We start from the raw sequence: 16,422 nt of genomic DNA, 5'->3' as shown, positions 1-16,422 counted from the left end.
ATTACAAAGCTGCAGGCCAATATTACTCATTTATAAAAATGCAAAAAATCTTTTTTATTTTGAGAGAAAGAAAGCGTGAGTCGGGAAGGGGCAGAGAGAGAGGAAGAGGGAGAGAATCCCAAGTAGGCTACATACTATCAGTGTGGAGCCTGATGCAGGGCTCAAACCCATCAACTGTGAGATCATGACCTGAGCCAAAATCAGACGTTTAACTGACTGAGCTGCCCAGGGGCCCCAAGATGCAAAATGATTAAACAATGTTAACAGATAAAATTCAGCAATATACAGTAAAACCTTGGTTTGTGAGTATAGTTTCTTCCAGAAACATGCTTGTAATCCAAGGCACTTGTATATCAAAGCAAATTTTCCCCTAAGAAATAATGGAAACTCAGATTATTTGTTCTACAACCCCAAAATATTCACATAAAAATGATTACAGTACTGTAATATAATACAAAATAAAGAAAACACAAAATATAAAGAAAGATAAATTAACCTGCACTTACTTTTGAAAAACGTCATGGCTGATGTGAGGGAGACAGAGAGGAGGGTTATTGTGTAGGACAACTTTCACTATCACTAATGGAATCACTGCTATCTATTGGCTCAATGGAATCTTTTCTGCATGGGGGCCATTGTATGTGTTTGCTCGGATGTTGACTGTAGTACAGTATTAATAAACTCTTGTCATATACTGTATTTAGTGTAGCTGGCACTAAGACAGAAAAGGAAAGGTTCTATATCTAAAGGCAGCCTGACCTAGAATGAAGCCAAGCATTCCTAAGCTTACTCTTGTATGGAAAAGCAAAGGACCATCCATAGGTGCTTTGAAGTGACAAAAATACACTAGTGCTAGTTGTGGGCACTTTCCAGCGTTCCGAAAAATCACTCATTTCTCCCAAACACCTTGGCCTGAGACCGAGCATCTGAGCATAGGAGAGACGATCACCCACGATCCCACAGCGAGTGAGAGAGAAAGAGAGAGAAGAACCACTGGCTCAGTTGTGATCATGTGACGTTTGGCATCACATACTACTCATATTGCAAGACATCGCTCATTTATCAAGTTAGAATTTATTAGAAATGTTTTCTCATCTTGTGGAACACTCGCAGGACAAGTTACTCGCAATCCAAGGTTTTACTCTCTCTATATATTTTAAATCCTACTCCAGGGTTACCTGGGTGGCTCAGTTGGTTAAACATCCGACTCTTGATTTCAGCTCAGGTCATCCTCTCAGGGCTCTGAGATCGAGTCCCGCACTGGGCTCTGCTCTGGGTGTGAAACCTGCTTGAGTCTCTCTCTCCCTTTTCCTTTGCCTCTTCCTCTCTCTCTCTCTCTCTTTCTCTAAAAAAAAAAAAATCATACACCAGTCATGCACCATACACCATGACCAAATGGAATTTGTTTCAGAGATGTAAGGTTGTCTCAGTATTTGAAAAATCAATGTACTCCACCATATTAGCAGGCTAAAGAAGAAAGCACACAATCATATTTATCAATGCAGAAAAGACATTTGACAAAATTCAGCACCTATTTATGTTTTTTATTAGTTTGTTTATTATTAGAGAGAGAGAGAAGGGGAGGGGCACAGAAAGAGAGAGAAAGAGAGAGAGAGAGAGAGAGAGAGAGAGAGAGAGAGAGAGAGAATTCCAAGCAGGCTCCACACCGTCAGCACAGAGCCCAATGTGGGGCTCAAACTCACAAACCATGAGATCATGACCTGAGCTGAAATCAAGAGTCGGACATTTAACCGACTCTTGTCGGCCACCCAGGTGCCCCAGGACCTATTTATGGTTAATGCTCTTAAAAAAAAAAAAGGGAACTAACTTCCCCAAGTTGCTTTTTTAAATTTTAATCTACAAAAAACACTACAACTAGCCTTATATTCAGTGATGAAAGACTGAATGCTGTCTTCCTAAGATCAGGAACAAGACAAAGATATCTACCCTCACTCCTCTTATTCAGGACCGTGCTGGAAGTTCTAGCCAGTGTGTTAAGGCAAGAAAAGGAAATAAAAGTCATATAGAATGGAAAGGAAGAGATAGAACTGCCTCTATTTGTAAAAGACATGATTGCTTACATAGAAAAATCCTAAGAAACCTACAAAAACAAAACAAAACAAAAAAAACCCTTCTACAACTAATTAGTGAGTTCAGAAGACTGCAGGATTACAAGATAAACACAAAAATGCATTGTATTTCTATATGGTAGTAATGAACATATGGACAGTGAAATTAAAAATACAATAATGTTTATAATTACTCAAAAAATTGAAATATTTAAGAATAAATCTAACAAAACATGAGCAGGATGTGTATGCTAAAAACTGCAAAACACTGGCTAAATAAATCTAAGAATATCTAAATACATGGAAAGATGTATTGCATTCATGGATTGGAAGATTCAACATGGTAAATTTTCTCCAGTCAATTTTTCTCCAGTCAATTTTCTCCAGTTTAATGCAATTCTTACAAAATCCCAGCAAGACTTTTTGTCATTATAGACAAAATTACTGTACAATATATATGGAAAAGCAAAAGAACTAGAAAAGCCAAACAATTAAAAAAAGGGGGGGATAAATCAGTCTATTCAATTTCAAGACTTGTTATTATATAGTTACAGTAAAAGACTGTGATTGTGATGGAGGGATAGACATATAGATTAATGGAGCACAATTGAGAATCTAGATACAGACTCACACAAATATGCCCAACTGATTTGTGTATATGTATATATACACATACATATGTATACACATACACTATTGTAAAATATGTAAAACATACAATTTGCCATTTTAACCATTTTTAAGTATACAATTCAGAAGTACTGATTATGTTCACAATGTTGTACAACCAGTACCATCTATTTCCAAAACTTTTCCATCACCCTAAACATAAACTCTATATCCATTAAGCAATAATATCTTGCTCCCCTCAACTTCTACTTTGTCTCTATGTATTTGCTTGTTCTAGGTACTTCATATAGGTGGAGTCATACACTATTTGTCCTTTTGTGTCTAGCTTATTTCACTTAGCACAATGTCTTTTCAAGGCGCATCTGTGGCATAGCATGTGTCAGACTTAATTTCTTTTTGTGGCTGAATAATATTCCATTCCACATTTAGTCCACCCCTTTTTCAGCTGATGGACACTTGGGTCGTTTCTACCTTGTGGCTGTTGTAAATAACACTGTAACAAACATTGGAAATAAGTAAGTGAGTCCCAGTTTTTTATTCTTTCAGGCATTTACCTAGAAGTGGCATTTGTGGACTATGAAGTAGTTGTATACTTAACTTTTTGAGGAATTGCCAACCTGGTTTTTATAGCAGCTGCACCATTTTATATTCCCACCACCAATGTACAAGAGTTCCAATTTCTCCAAATTCTTGTCAACACTTGTTATTATCTGGTTTTGTTTGGTTTTTTAAATTATAGCAATTCCTAGTAGGTGTGAAGTGGTATCTTATTTTTTACATTTTATTTATTTTTATTTTAGAGAGAGAGCATGAGTGGGGAAGTGGCAGAGGGTGGGAGAGAGAGAGAGAGAGAGAGAGAATCGTAAGCGGACTCCGCACTCTGAGGTGGGGCTCCATCTTACAACAGTGAGATCAAAACCTGAACCAAAATCAAGAGTGGGACACCTAACCGACTGAGCCACCCAGGCAGTCCTCGTTGTGGTTTTGATTCCATTTCCTTAGTGGGGAATGATATAGAATTCATGGGTAGAGTTCATGAATGAATGAATGAATGCACAAAGGGAATTACTATTTTTTTTTATTTTTTTTAAAGTTTATTTAATTTTGAGAAAGAGCAGGGGAGGGGTAGAGAGAGAGGAAGAGAGAGAATCCCAGGCAGGCTCCATACCATCAGCTTGAACCCAGAAACTGAGATCATGACCTGAGCCGAAACCAAGAGTCAGACACTTAACCAACTGAGGGCCCCAGGGACTTACTATTTTAATAAAATTATCATAAAAGGGTAAATCTCTATTATAGTTTATATTATTATTATGTTAATGCATAAGAGCATTACTATTAGTTTTGATAATGATAAATCATACCTCAGCATTTGTATATATTTGCCTTGATTATGCAAATACACTTTTGGTAATATGTAATATTGTTTATCCATACATCATGGTGACTCTAGATTGTCTCCATTAAGAGAATATTGCAACTAATGTGTAATGGTTTTGTCTTCATTTCTTGCCACATGCCAGACTTTGTCCTCCTTGGAAAATAAGGTATGCCATACAATGAATTACAGCTCTTTCATTTAGTGAGGGGGTTCATTTGAACAGACACAAGCAGCCTGTTCCTTCAGTACACACAGAGAAAAGCTTAAAATTTCCCCCCTCCAAAATAAAAGTGAAAGTAGGTTGCTATTTGAACTTGGGAAGGTCTCAGTGTTCTTCCCCCCATTCATGACAAGGGGAGGAAGTCTAGGGGAAGATATTTCCCTCCTCACCAACTCCACATAGGAAAAACCTCAGGATTTTTATATTAGCCATACTCGGGGCCAGCAGTCATGCAAGATTAGATACTTTTCCAGTCATTCCTCTCAGAAATTATGCCCTTTCTCAGGGTCTAAGGTGAATAGACATAAACCAATTCACATTATTTGTTTCATATCAAGCAGATTCATTGTTTCCCTGTTTACACTTTTATTCTCAAAATTAACCTTTATCCCCAATATTAACCAACAGTTAAGACTTCAGGGCACCTTGCACGTGCTCGATAACTAGTTGTTGGATGAGAGTGATTTAAGCAAAGAGTGTTATCTTGATCGTCTCTCACCTTAGTCAGTGAAAGCAGTATGCGACTTAAAGTACTTGTTTTCCTACCAAAAGCCAGGCTGTTCTGATATATTAACCTGGGAAAATAATTAGCCTTGAGAATAGAAAGTCACGAAAAAGTAAATCAATTTGCCAGTTATTCTGGCTGGCCGTGACATTAGCCTAAGTCTACGGAGGCCCCAAACAAAGGAAGCACTCTTTCAAACGCTATCTGATGAAAATGAAACATTCTAATGCATTCTAATACTTTCAAGATGAATAAATTAAATACAGCAGAAAGCTTTTGCTACGCTGGCGTAAAGAATCAATATCTGCGATCAAGTGTTAAATATCAGGATTTGAAGTTTTGGTGTGGGCATGTGATTTATTCCACCAGATCAGAATCAATGTAATAAATAGCCAGGCTCGGATGGAGTTCTACTAAGTTCTAAAACGTTAAAACATTTCCGCAGAACCGTTGGATGAAAGTCAAAACGTATTCAAATTGAAGAAAATAGCACTCCCAAATTTAACTTTTATATTTATCGGTCCAGCGGAGTGACAGGGTGAATAATTTTGCCCACTACTAGGATTTGTTCTTAAGTTTTAAAACCTGCCACAAGAAAAGAGTTTCTGGATATATGAGATATCATTAACCATATTAAAGGCTCTTCCTCCATGTAGGGTGTGCCCAAGAAGTAAACGTTTATTATGTCCAAGTGTTCGTTCTCGTTAATGCATTGTTCGTTTATTAAATGTAATAGAATCAAGGTTAGCCCACAGGGGCTTGTCTCTGAAATGCAAATAACCTAGCCTGAGGAAAATCCTGCCGCCTACAAGTGATCCTCCTGTGGTCAGCAGCGGCGAACCGGCAGCCTGTCAAAGGGCAGGGACAGGTGAGCTTTTGGGGGGATGATGCAGCCCAGTACCGGACCGCCAGATTCTGGGACCCAGGTGGTAGTGAGCACTTTGTCCGCCTCGCCCCCTGGCGGCCGCCCTCCCTTCCCCTGCGGGCCCAGCCTCTCGCTCGCTGGGTAACCCCGCCTCTCGCCTCCTCTCCCCCTCTCCCCCTTCGCCTCCAGCGTTCCCAACCACTTCAGGTCCCTGACCGCCCCCTTCTCCTCCCAGGGCAGTCTCGCCTCTCTCTTCCCTATGGAGGCCCCACCTTTCCATGAAGTGGCCTCGCCCCTCCCTCCCCTGGTGGCCCACCTTCGTTCCCGGAGGCCCCGCCTTCCCCCTCCAGGTTCCTCTCCCCTTCTGCAGCCCGGGAGTAAACTTGCGCGATCCTGGCTGGCAATCGTACCCAGGTTGCACCAGTTTTTTTTCTCTGTGACCTCTGAGCCTGCTTGTCTTCTGCCACAGGGAGCCTCCTGGGTGTTCTCTCGGGCCTAGCAACTGAGGCCTCTTCGGCCCTGGCCAGCCTCAGCCTTGTCGGGTACTCTTGCCTGATGGCTGCTGAGGACGTAAGCTCGGACCTCGCTTGCCCTAAAGCCCTTTCTCCCGACCTGGGCAGAAAGCCTCTTCGTCTGACTCCACGCTCTTCGTCGTTTAGTGTCCCAGAAGGACTAATGTATAAAAGTTTTGAGCTCCATGGAGTGGATTTTTGTGGACGTATGGAGACAAACCATTTGGGATGAGTGCTAATGTTTAATAAGCACCTAAAAATTAACTCATTCAGGTTATGTTTTGAAGAAGCAAAACCTCAAATAGCCAGACAAGACCTAGTTTGTTGAACTATTTACAAGTAAACAACCTAGGGGTGCCTGCCTGGCTCAGATGGACGAACATGTGACTCTTGATCTCTGGGTGCTGAGTTGGAGCCCCACATCGGGTGCAGAGATTACTTAAATAAATAAAAGTTAACTTTAAAAAAACGTGCACATAGGTTAAAACAACAAGGCACAACCTAGATAATAAATGGTGTCCAGGATGTGGAGAAAAGGGAACCCATGTGCACTGTTGGTGGAAATGTAAACTGGTTCAACCATTATGGAAAACAGTATAGAAGTCCCTCAAGAAATGAAAAATAGAGCTACCATGTGATCCAGCAATCCCACTTCTGGGTGTATATCCAAAGGAAGCCATTATCTGGAAGAGACACTTGTACTTCTGTGTTTACTGCAGCATTATTTACAATAGTGAAGGTATGCAAACAACCTAAGTATCCATCAATGGATTAATGGATTAAAGAAAATGCTTATCTATATATACATAATGATGGAATATTATTCAGTCTTTAAAAACAAAGAAATCTTGGGGCGTTTGGGTGGCTCAGTCGGTTAAGTGTCTGACTTTTGCTCTGGTCGTGAACTCACGGTTTGTGCGTTCGAGTTCCACGTCCGGCTCTGTGCTGACAGCTCAGAGCCTGGAGCCTGCTTCAGATTCTGTGTCTCCCACTCTCTCTCTGCCCTTCCCCAACTTGCACTCTGTCTGTCTCTCTCAAAAATAAATAAGCATTAAAAAAGAGAGAGAGGGAAGGAAATCTTGTCATTTGTGACATGGATAAAACTGGAGGGCATATGCTAAGTGAAATAAGTTAGGCAGAAAAAGAAAAATACTGCATGGTATCACTTAAATGTGGATTTTTTTTTTTTTAATGTCAAGCTCATAAAAACAAGAGTAGAAAAGTGGTTGAGCAGGGGTTGGGGAGGGAGGAAATAGGGAGAAGTTGGTAAAAGGGTACAAACTTTCAGTTATAAGATGAAAAAAGTCTGAGGATCTAATGTATAATATGGTGACTATAACACTTTAACACTGTATTGCATAATTGAAATTTGCTAAGAGAGTAGAACTTAAATGTTCTTACCAAAAGGGGAAGAAGGGAAATATGTGAGGTAATGGTTGTATTAACTTGATGGAAGGAATCCTTTTAATATATATAATATATATATTCATGTTGTACGCTTTAAATAACTTACAATTCTATTTGTAAATTACATCTCAATAAAGCTGGAAGAAAAAGTTACAAAACCTTAAAAAAAAAAAAAAAGCAAACACCAATTCAGGCTTGTGAATACTTGACTTAACACTGGATGTTCTACATATTACTAATCTATAAAACAATGCAGGTAAAATGTATAGAATGATTGAAAACTGGTTAGTGTAATTGACCGTCGTTAGATTTAAATCATTATAAGCTATGCATCAAATTGAGAGGCTTATACTGCCACTAAAAGTATATTGACAAATGAGAAAAACAGAACATAAAAGTTTTATTTACAACATAATTATAATAAAAGTGGATATGAATATAGAGGTTGTAGGAGGGCACAGGACTCAAACTAGAAAATCAGACCCTTCTTACAGGAGGTTGAGGCTGATCTGTCCAATCAGGGTAAGCTGCAGATGCCTATAGCTCTTTTTGTTCCTGTCCTTTCTGAGTTCTGGTTAGTCAGGGTTGTCATCTGTGAGCTTCCCTATATCCATTAGAGTATTGAGTATGCTACAATAATAGGAGATTGCCCCCCTCAAATACAGTAATTTAAATGAGACAGAAGCTTAATTCTCATGTAACAGTCCAGAGGTAGAAGTGACCAAGGCTGGCAGGGTGGCTCAGCTCCATTAGGTCGTTAATGGACCCTGGTTTCTTTCCTCTTGATGCTCTGCTATATACCCTAGGATACTTTCTTCATTTGCATAAAGCTGGGGCACTGCTGTGGGGTTGCACTGGCGCCATCTAGCTCTGGGGAAGGGCAAAATGGCAGAAGTAGAGGACAAAAGATTTATTTGTAAGTAAATGATGCAGAGGCTGCAACTATCACTTGCACACATATTCCATTGGTGAGAACTTGAACATGCTTGGTTGTGGGAGAAACTGGGAAATGTGGTTTCTGATGTGGAGAACAGAGGCAAAAAAAAGTGTAGATAAAATTAAATTTCCTTACAACTTGCAGCCCACTGACAAATACTTAAGACAGACTGAGTATGACATTCCTCTAGGAACTCCCAACTGTCTTAATGTTAATACTTTACTAGTGGCAAAGAGGAACCTTAGCTTGACAGAAGCTAGGCCTCCAGGATCCTGTAAGTCTTAACATAATGAAAATCCTTTTGGAAACTTTCTTTGTCTCTACTGCCCCAACAAACTTAAAAGTATGTAACTGGTTGTTCCTCACAATCCCAGTGCAGCTCTTTCGGCCCACAGGTTCTGTACCCATGCTTTAATAAAACCACCTTTTTTTGCACCAAAAATGTCTCAACAATTGTTTCTTGACCTTTCACTCTTGGACCTTACATCAAATCCCATCAGTCTCTAAGTGGGATTTCATCTACCCAACTAAATATTAGTAAAAGGTGAGAACAGACAGGGATAACTACCATTCTGCCACATTTCCCCCATTTCCTTTATATCAGTTCCTTCTTCAGAGGAGTTCCTTTACTTTGGTTTACACATAACCGTTATTGCTGGCAATTGAAGTACCTTAACTGATAGCTCATTCTTCAGGTCTCAGTTTAAATGACACTTTCTCAAGGAGGCTTACCTGACTACTTTCTCTAAAGTATGTCCCTTCCCCATTCTTGCCATCATTGCTTTTCTCTCAGCACTTTGTTTCCTGAATGATACTTATCACAGCGCATACACTGGGATAAGTATCCGTGTGTGTGTGTGTGTGTGTGTGTGTTGCTGTTTTTTGTTTGTTTCCCCCAAGTGTCTGTTTTCATCACATCTCATCTCTATCATCTAGCACAGTACCTGTCATTGGATAGGCAAGAAAAAAATATCTGCTGTTAAATGAATGAAACAGTGGTCAAGGACGACTGAAAGAGTTCTGAAATGACCAAATAAATATTTTGGCAAAGAGTGAGAATATGGGAAATTGGCCAGGCAAGTTTGGAGGTAGGAATCAGAAGATGGTCAGTCTTACTTGCACAAGTTGAATTTGAAGTGTTGAATGATTTCAAGATGACATCCAGTAGGCCACTAAAAATATAGATCTGGAGCTCTGGAAAGAGCATCATATTGGAGCTATAGATTTGAGAGCCTCGACAATTGGTGAGATCACTCATGAAAAGCATAGCAAGAAAATAAAGATTTAGAAGGGAGCTACAAGGAACAGCAACATTTATAGAGTTGGCAGAGGAGAGACTGCCAAAGCTTTGGAGGACCTGTCAGAGGCTGTCAACAAGAACCAGGGAAAAGAACATTTCAAGGAGGAGGTAGTGGTCATAAATGACACAAACTGGGGGTGGGGGTGATAAATTATGTGGACAGAGGTCTTACAGGGTCCCTTAGATCTGCCAGTTGGGAGCTTAGGCATGGGAGCATCAGAATAGTTTTCGTGTATAGGTGGACTGTGGACTAAAGATGGAATGTTAGGAAGTGAATGTAGTAATTGTATAACATGCTTTCAAAAAAGTGCAGCCATGAAAACAACACAGATTCCATTTGGAAAGAGAGGCAAGGCCAAAGGAGAGCTTTTAAGATGAAAGAAAGCTCAGTATCTCCACAAGTGAAAGAGAGAGAGAGAGAGGATGGGTGTGGAAATGACTGATGGAGGAATTTTTACCTACTGGATTTGAGATAGGAAGCGACAACAAAGTTGTCCTTCCTTGAAGATGTATTAGAGGAGGGAGTGGCAAGAAGTTGACTAAGTTTTTCTGAAGGCCTTTAATTTATCTATGAAGGAGGGAGCAGTTAGGTGACGCAACGGAGGGGGAAGTCGGGACTACCTTCCAGAAGAAAACAGGAATGGGGAAGATCGTGACCGGACAGAGAAGTCTGGTGGTTGGAGATCTACTATGGTTGGAAATCCCTTTTTCCTTCTTCTCCTTACCCCTTCCTAACCTAGACCTGTTCCGAAAAACCCTCCAGGCTGCCAAATCCTAATCCTTGCGCCCATCCACCCAGACACGATTTTTCTCCAACAATAACGGGCAAAGAACATGCGGGGACGACAAAAGCAGATCGTTCCCTTAAGCTTCCTGCATTTCAGTAGTGAAAAGTGAGCGGGCCCCGGCACTTTTGCGGACCCCCAACCCCTTGCTACTACGGGTTACACTTCCTCTTACAGCTGTACGGAGAAAGGACCTGCTTGCTGTGGACAATGAGACATTTAGGGACAGATGGTTCCCTGGTAAGTAACTTCCTCGAAAAGGTGCAGTATGTATTAAAGCCTGGCTTAAGTACAGGAACACAGCGTTCGGAGCAACACACCCAGAGCCTAAGCCCGAACAGCGAAAGCGGCTTCACGCGCTCGGAGCCTCGTAAAGCAGGACAGCAACCCATCCCCGAAGACGTCACACGACTTCAGCCTCCGGACCGCCTCGCACTGGGCGTATCCATTCCCGCAGCCCCGCCCCTGCTCCGCCTCCAGATAACGTCATCCTACCACAGCCTCTAGTACTTCTTTGCAGGCTCTCTGAGCGCCGGGCGCGGTGGCGCGCGCCTGTAGTCCCAGCTACTCGGGAGGCTGAGGCAGGAGGATCGCTTGAGCCCAGGAGTTCTGGGCTGTAGTGCGCTATGCCGATCGGGTGTCCGCACTAAGTTCGGCATCAATATGGTGACCTCCCGGGAGCGGGGGACCACCAGGTTGCCTAAGGAGGGGTGAACCGGCCCAGGTCGGAAACGGAGCAGGTCAAAACTCCCGTGCTGATCAGTAGTGGGATCGCGCCTGTGAATAGCCACTGCACTCCAGCCTGGGCAACATAGCGAGACCCCGTCTCTTTTGTTTGGCTCTCTGGATTTGAGAAGCCTGTGTCTCCTAAATAAACGGCAGAAGCTTCCCCACATCTTTTATGTGCTCAGGAGCCGACTAATAGGCGCATTAAAAATAAGTGAAATGTAAGTGGCCTATATTACTGACTCTCCCCAGTCTTTTACGTTTGTCTCCTATTTTGTGTCTCCTTTAGGGTTAAAACTCACCCGATGACACAGGATATTTGGCGTTTAGTAGCCACCTCATTGCTGACCCCTATCGGACCATCGCCAAAACTTCTCTGCTAAAGACTGTTAATCACCCTCGCCGCCAACAGGGGCTGCTCGTTCACTCACAGCCTGTTGGAGAAAATGGCTGCCGGGCCACAGCGCAAAAAAGGCGCCTCTGACCCCAGATTGCCCAAGTTCACCTGGCGGCGGTCCAGCTTGCTGCTCTGTTACCACTGTTTCCCCAGACGTTTCCTCCCCACGTCCTGCCAGGAAAGGTTACCTTCTTTCACCACTGTTAGGTCAAAGTTTTTGCTTTCAAATATTGCAGACGGAAGATCTGACAGATCAGCAGCCTTTCACCCGAATCCTTACATTCAACTGTTTATGGATAGGGCTGAGCTTCCGACGGGGTACCCTGCTACTCCTTCCTTGGGTGGCGGGGACAACTTAGAGGGCGCCCAGACGCCCTTGTGAGAGCAGAGGTAAGGGGCCAGCGTGGCCGAATGTCGTCACCCGGTCTCCCCTCGATTCTTGGATTGCCAAAAGCCGACGTTAGAGATGGAAGGAAGCGCCGGTAACTTCGAGCCCCCCGCGCGCGGCTGCATGCGAACTCAGTGTTGCGGAGAGCAAAACCTCAGCGCCCGCCACCGAGCTGCCTCGAGCAAGGCTGGTGTCCCTATCTCATTTTAAAAAGGAAATACATGAGCAAAGTTTGAAGGAATAGAATTTTCAAGTTGTCAGAAGTTCTTGGTTGTGATTGTAATTTCACCTCTATGAAAGAACTGTCTTTTAAAGGATTCCCTTTTAAATTCAGACATTTTAGGGGCTGCGGAAGTTGATCAAATATCCACATCAGTCTTAACATTAATCTGATAATCTATTGGGAATTTAAAGACTAAGCACTAAACACAGATTTACACCACTTGTAAAATAACAAGGAAAGGGACAGTGTAGTAAGCTTTTCATAAAGCTAATGGTATTCCATTTTTTTGAGGTGATTCTTTTTTTTAAACAAAAATAACTGTTAGAAAAGGCCCTCCTTGAACAAATATCTTCTTCTGGTGCTTCTGGGTCTACCCTCTACAACTTCATGGACTAAGTCCTACTCCAATTCTTCAGGACATTTGAAGACTTTAAAAGTCACCTCCAAATCAATGCACTTTCACTAAATGGAAATATACAGAAATGCATTTTTACTTTTTAAATCTTTACCCCACTCCACCCAGAAAATAGAAAAATACTTTGAACATTTTTTACCCCCTCCCAATGCCGCTACCCCCCCTACCCCCCCCAATGGATCCCTAAATTTAGCCCAGAATGGCTTAACTGTGACTATAAGGACTGCATTTGAGTTGCCATCTCTGCTGGCTTTGGAGTTTCTATTCCCCTTCAGTCTTTTCCACAACCTCTAGGAGAACTTCTCAGCTTTCTGTAACTGAAGTGTGGTAGGCAGAATAATGAATGACCTCTCCCCCCGCAAGATGTCTACATCCTCGTATTGGAACCTACGATATATTACTTTACATGGTAAAAGGTATGAGTAAATTAAGGATCTTGAGATGGGGAGATTATCCTGGAATATCCCAGGGGGCCCAGTGAAATTACAAGAATCCTTGTGAAGAAGGGAGGCAAGACAATCAGAGTCAGAGAAGAAGATAAATACAGCCTGGAAGTAGAGATTGGAGTCCTGCAAAGCCACCAACCAAAGACTGTGGACAGCTTCTGGAAGCTGGGAAAAGCAAGGAAACCAATTCTCTCCTAGAGCCTCCAGAAAGAATGCAGCCCTGCTGACCCATCCCGGACTTCTGACCTTCAGAACTGTATGATAAATGTGTGTTGCTTAACCCACTGAATTTGTGGTACTTTGCTACGGTAGCAATAGAAAACACATGAAAATACATGAGAGGGGTCAAGGTTAGTCTGTACCTGAAAAAAACCCCTATGAGGTCAGGAAGAACTCATTACAGTAACTGTCTTCTGTAATATACTTGTGCTTTTTTTTTTTCTTTAAGAACTTTTCATGTTGAACCAGTTTTTAGGGTTGATACCTTTTCTCATGGTTTGTATTTCTTTAAACTATAAGAATTTAGAACTCATCCATCCATTCATCTAGCCATCTACCCATTCAAAAAATTGTTTAAGTAAGTGCCGAATATTTACCAGATCATATATTTATACTAGATAAGCAGAAACAGTATAGACAAATTATTGTCCTTGTAGAGCTTCTGTCTTGTTGAGGGTGAGGAGGAGACCATCTTTTAAAAATGATCCATGTAAGGTGAGTTTTAGCATTCTTGTTATGCTCTGCTGAGTATATTTAATTCATTAGCCTGCTTGCATGCCTGAAATCGCCAATACGAAAAACTCTGTCCTGGGTTAAGGCATGGTTTTCAGTTACAAATACACTTGTACATTTGTACAAAACATGTACAAAAACACCATTAGAGAATGTCTATTTCAGCCACCCTCCTGATACTTGGTTATACTTTACTACAATTTCCTACAATATCCATGAAAGAAGTTCAGTATTTCATGATGTTGACCACATTTTTTTTTTAAAAAAAGAGTTTGTGTTAATGGTGTAATATTTTTGATATACACTAACTTAAAAGTTGTATGTATTCACAACTATTCTATTAGTCTTAACCTTTATGGTTTATACTTTGGGTGTTTACTTTGAAGGGCCTCATCCATCTCAAGAGCATATAAATAGTCATATTAATGTTTATAACTCTGTTATCTTTAGAGTACACATGTCATTGATTTAAAAATAGCACTGTCTCTCCAAAACAATGCTTTTCTTGTTCTTTACTTTTTGGGGGGTTCACATTCTTGGTGCAAAGTGCTGACAGCAGATGAAATATTACAGATATAATTATCAAAAAATTGTTGTCCATTTTGACCTTCCTGGTGGCTCCCTAAAGGATCACTTCGAAAGTTTTCCTTTGTTTTAACTACATAGGGGTTTTTCCAGCGCCAGAAAGGCTTCACAAGCAGTATTTGTTGAAAGCATTTAAAAGCAAATGTATTAGCTCCTGCCAGCCATGGCAAGAGTTAATAGGGCAAAAAATAGATCAAAAAGGCTAAGAAGAAAGAAGCTGAGGAAGGAGGCACTTGGAGGAATATAGACTGGCAACTCTGGTATATTCCAGGGAATCCAGAAGGTCAAATACATGCCCAAGGCAGAATGCGTGCTCAGAAGAGACCTCTCACTAAGCTCTCACTTTGGGCTGGACTTCAGGCTCAGAACAAGAAGGAAATGAAGGCTAAGGCAGAGTTATAAACTGACATGCTAAATGTTGAAGTACCCCAACATAGTCCATTCTGCAAAATCAGAGAGAATTCTTTTGTTTGGTTGGTTGGTTGGTTCAAACATTTAAGGAAATCTCTGTCAAACCATTAGTGGCACATTATTCTAATGGAACAGAACTTCAGTGGCCACAAACAACAAGGAATAAATAAAGACTTACCAAAATTAGTTCAAAAGAGAGGATTCTGGGGAAATAGTAGAGTAGAAAGCACCAGGAATCTGTCTCTCCACCTAGACAACAACTGAAGGATAGCAGACAACAACTGGCAGAGTCTGTCTAGGGTACCTATTTCAGAACTGAGTGGCTGCAACTTCCAGAAAAAGTCTTGGATGGTAAACTGTGGTTAACTTTTGTCAATTTCAGCGCCTAGCCCCACAGCAGGCAGATGTATACATATTCCTGGAGCAGCTTGCATGGCGTTTGGCAGCCAGAATGCACAAAAGGACCCAGTTTTCCAAATATTGAGCATCTATGCTCTGACTGACCATTGCAGTTTCTGGTCACAGAGGTGCAGGAAAAGAGGTAGGTGGCCATTGTTGTTGCATCTCCCACCATTGTTGGAAGCCCCTGCTAACTTCCAGGGGATTGCAAGGGTCAGCACCCTTTTTCTCCTCTCTTATATTTTTCCTTTTTCTTTTCCCCCTTTGGGGAGCCAGATGACAAAGACTATGACATTCAAAAGCAACTGCATATATGGGGAAAATTAGAAATTTCTGCTTCAAGGGGTGCCTGGGTGGCTTAGTTGGTTAAATGTCTGACTCTTGATTTTGGCTCAGGTCATGATCTCATGGTTCTGAGTTTGAGCCCCATGTCAGGCTGTATGCTGGCAGGTAGAGCCTTCTTGGGATTCTCTCTCTCTCTTTCTCTCTCTCTGCACCTCCCCCACTTGTGCATGTTTGTGCTCTCTCAAAATAAATAAATAAGCTTTGTTGTTTTTTTTAAAGAAATTTCTTGGATAGAACTAGAGGGTATTATGCTAAGTGAAATTGGTCAGAGAAAGACACATATCATATGACTTCACTCATATGAGGACTTTAAGAGACAAAACAGATGAGCATAAGGGAAGAGGAGCAAAAATAACATAAAAACAGGGAGAGGGACAAAACATAAGAGACTCTTAAATATGGAGAACAAACAGAAGGTTGGTTACTTGGAGGGGTTGTGGGAGGGGGGATGGGCTAAATTGGTCAGGGGCATTAAGGAATCACTCCTGAAATCATTGTTGCACTATATGCTAACTAACTTGGATGTAAATTAAAAAAAATAAATTAAAATAAATTAAATTAGCTTTAATTCTAAAAAAAAATTTTTAGTTAAAAAATTTTTTTAAATACAAAAGAAATTTCTGCTTTAAAGGACTTGAATAGACATTTATCCAAAGAAGATATTCAGATGGCCAATAAGCATATGAAAAGCTGCTCAACATCATTGATCACTGGGGAAATAGAAATTAATATTACAAGATATCA

At 41.2% G+C, this 16,422-nt stretch overlaps 1 long non-coding RNA gene across 3 annotated transcripts in view; it reads left to right on the top strand.

The window, feature by feature from the left end:
• LOC109500827 overlaps positions 1 to 15,784 on the top strand; it is a 28,868-nt gene extending 13,084 nt beyond the window's left edge. Inside the window, exons 4-5 of one of the 3 annotated variants that reach the window (XR_006599573.1) lie at positions 5,542 to 5,673; positions 6,140 to 7,004. This is a non-coding gene — a long non-coding RNA (uncharacterized LOC109500827). Of the gene's footprint in view, positions 1 to 5,541; positions 7,005 to 11,626 lie in introns of those variants that run through there. The other 2 variants (XR_002743077.2, XR_002743076.2) reach the window with 2 other exon arrangements.
• The last annotated feature ends 638 nt before the right edge of the window (positions 15,785 to 16,422 follow it).

The sequence above is a fragment of the Felis catus genome, chromosome B3 (assembly GCF_018350175.1).
Source record: "Felis catus isolate Fca126 chromosome B3, F.catus_Fca126_mat1.0, whole genome shotgun sequence".
Lineage (NCBI taxonomy): Eukaryota > Metazoa > Chordata > Mammalia > Carnivora > Felidae > Felis > Felis catus.
Note: the sequence above shows the minus strand (reverse complement) of the source record. Positions and strands in the feature narration are given on the sequence as shown.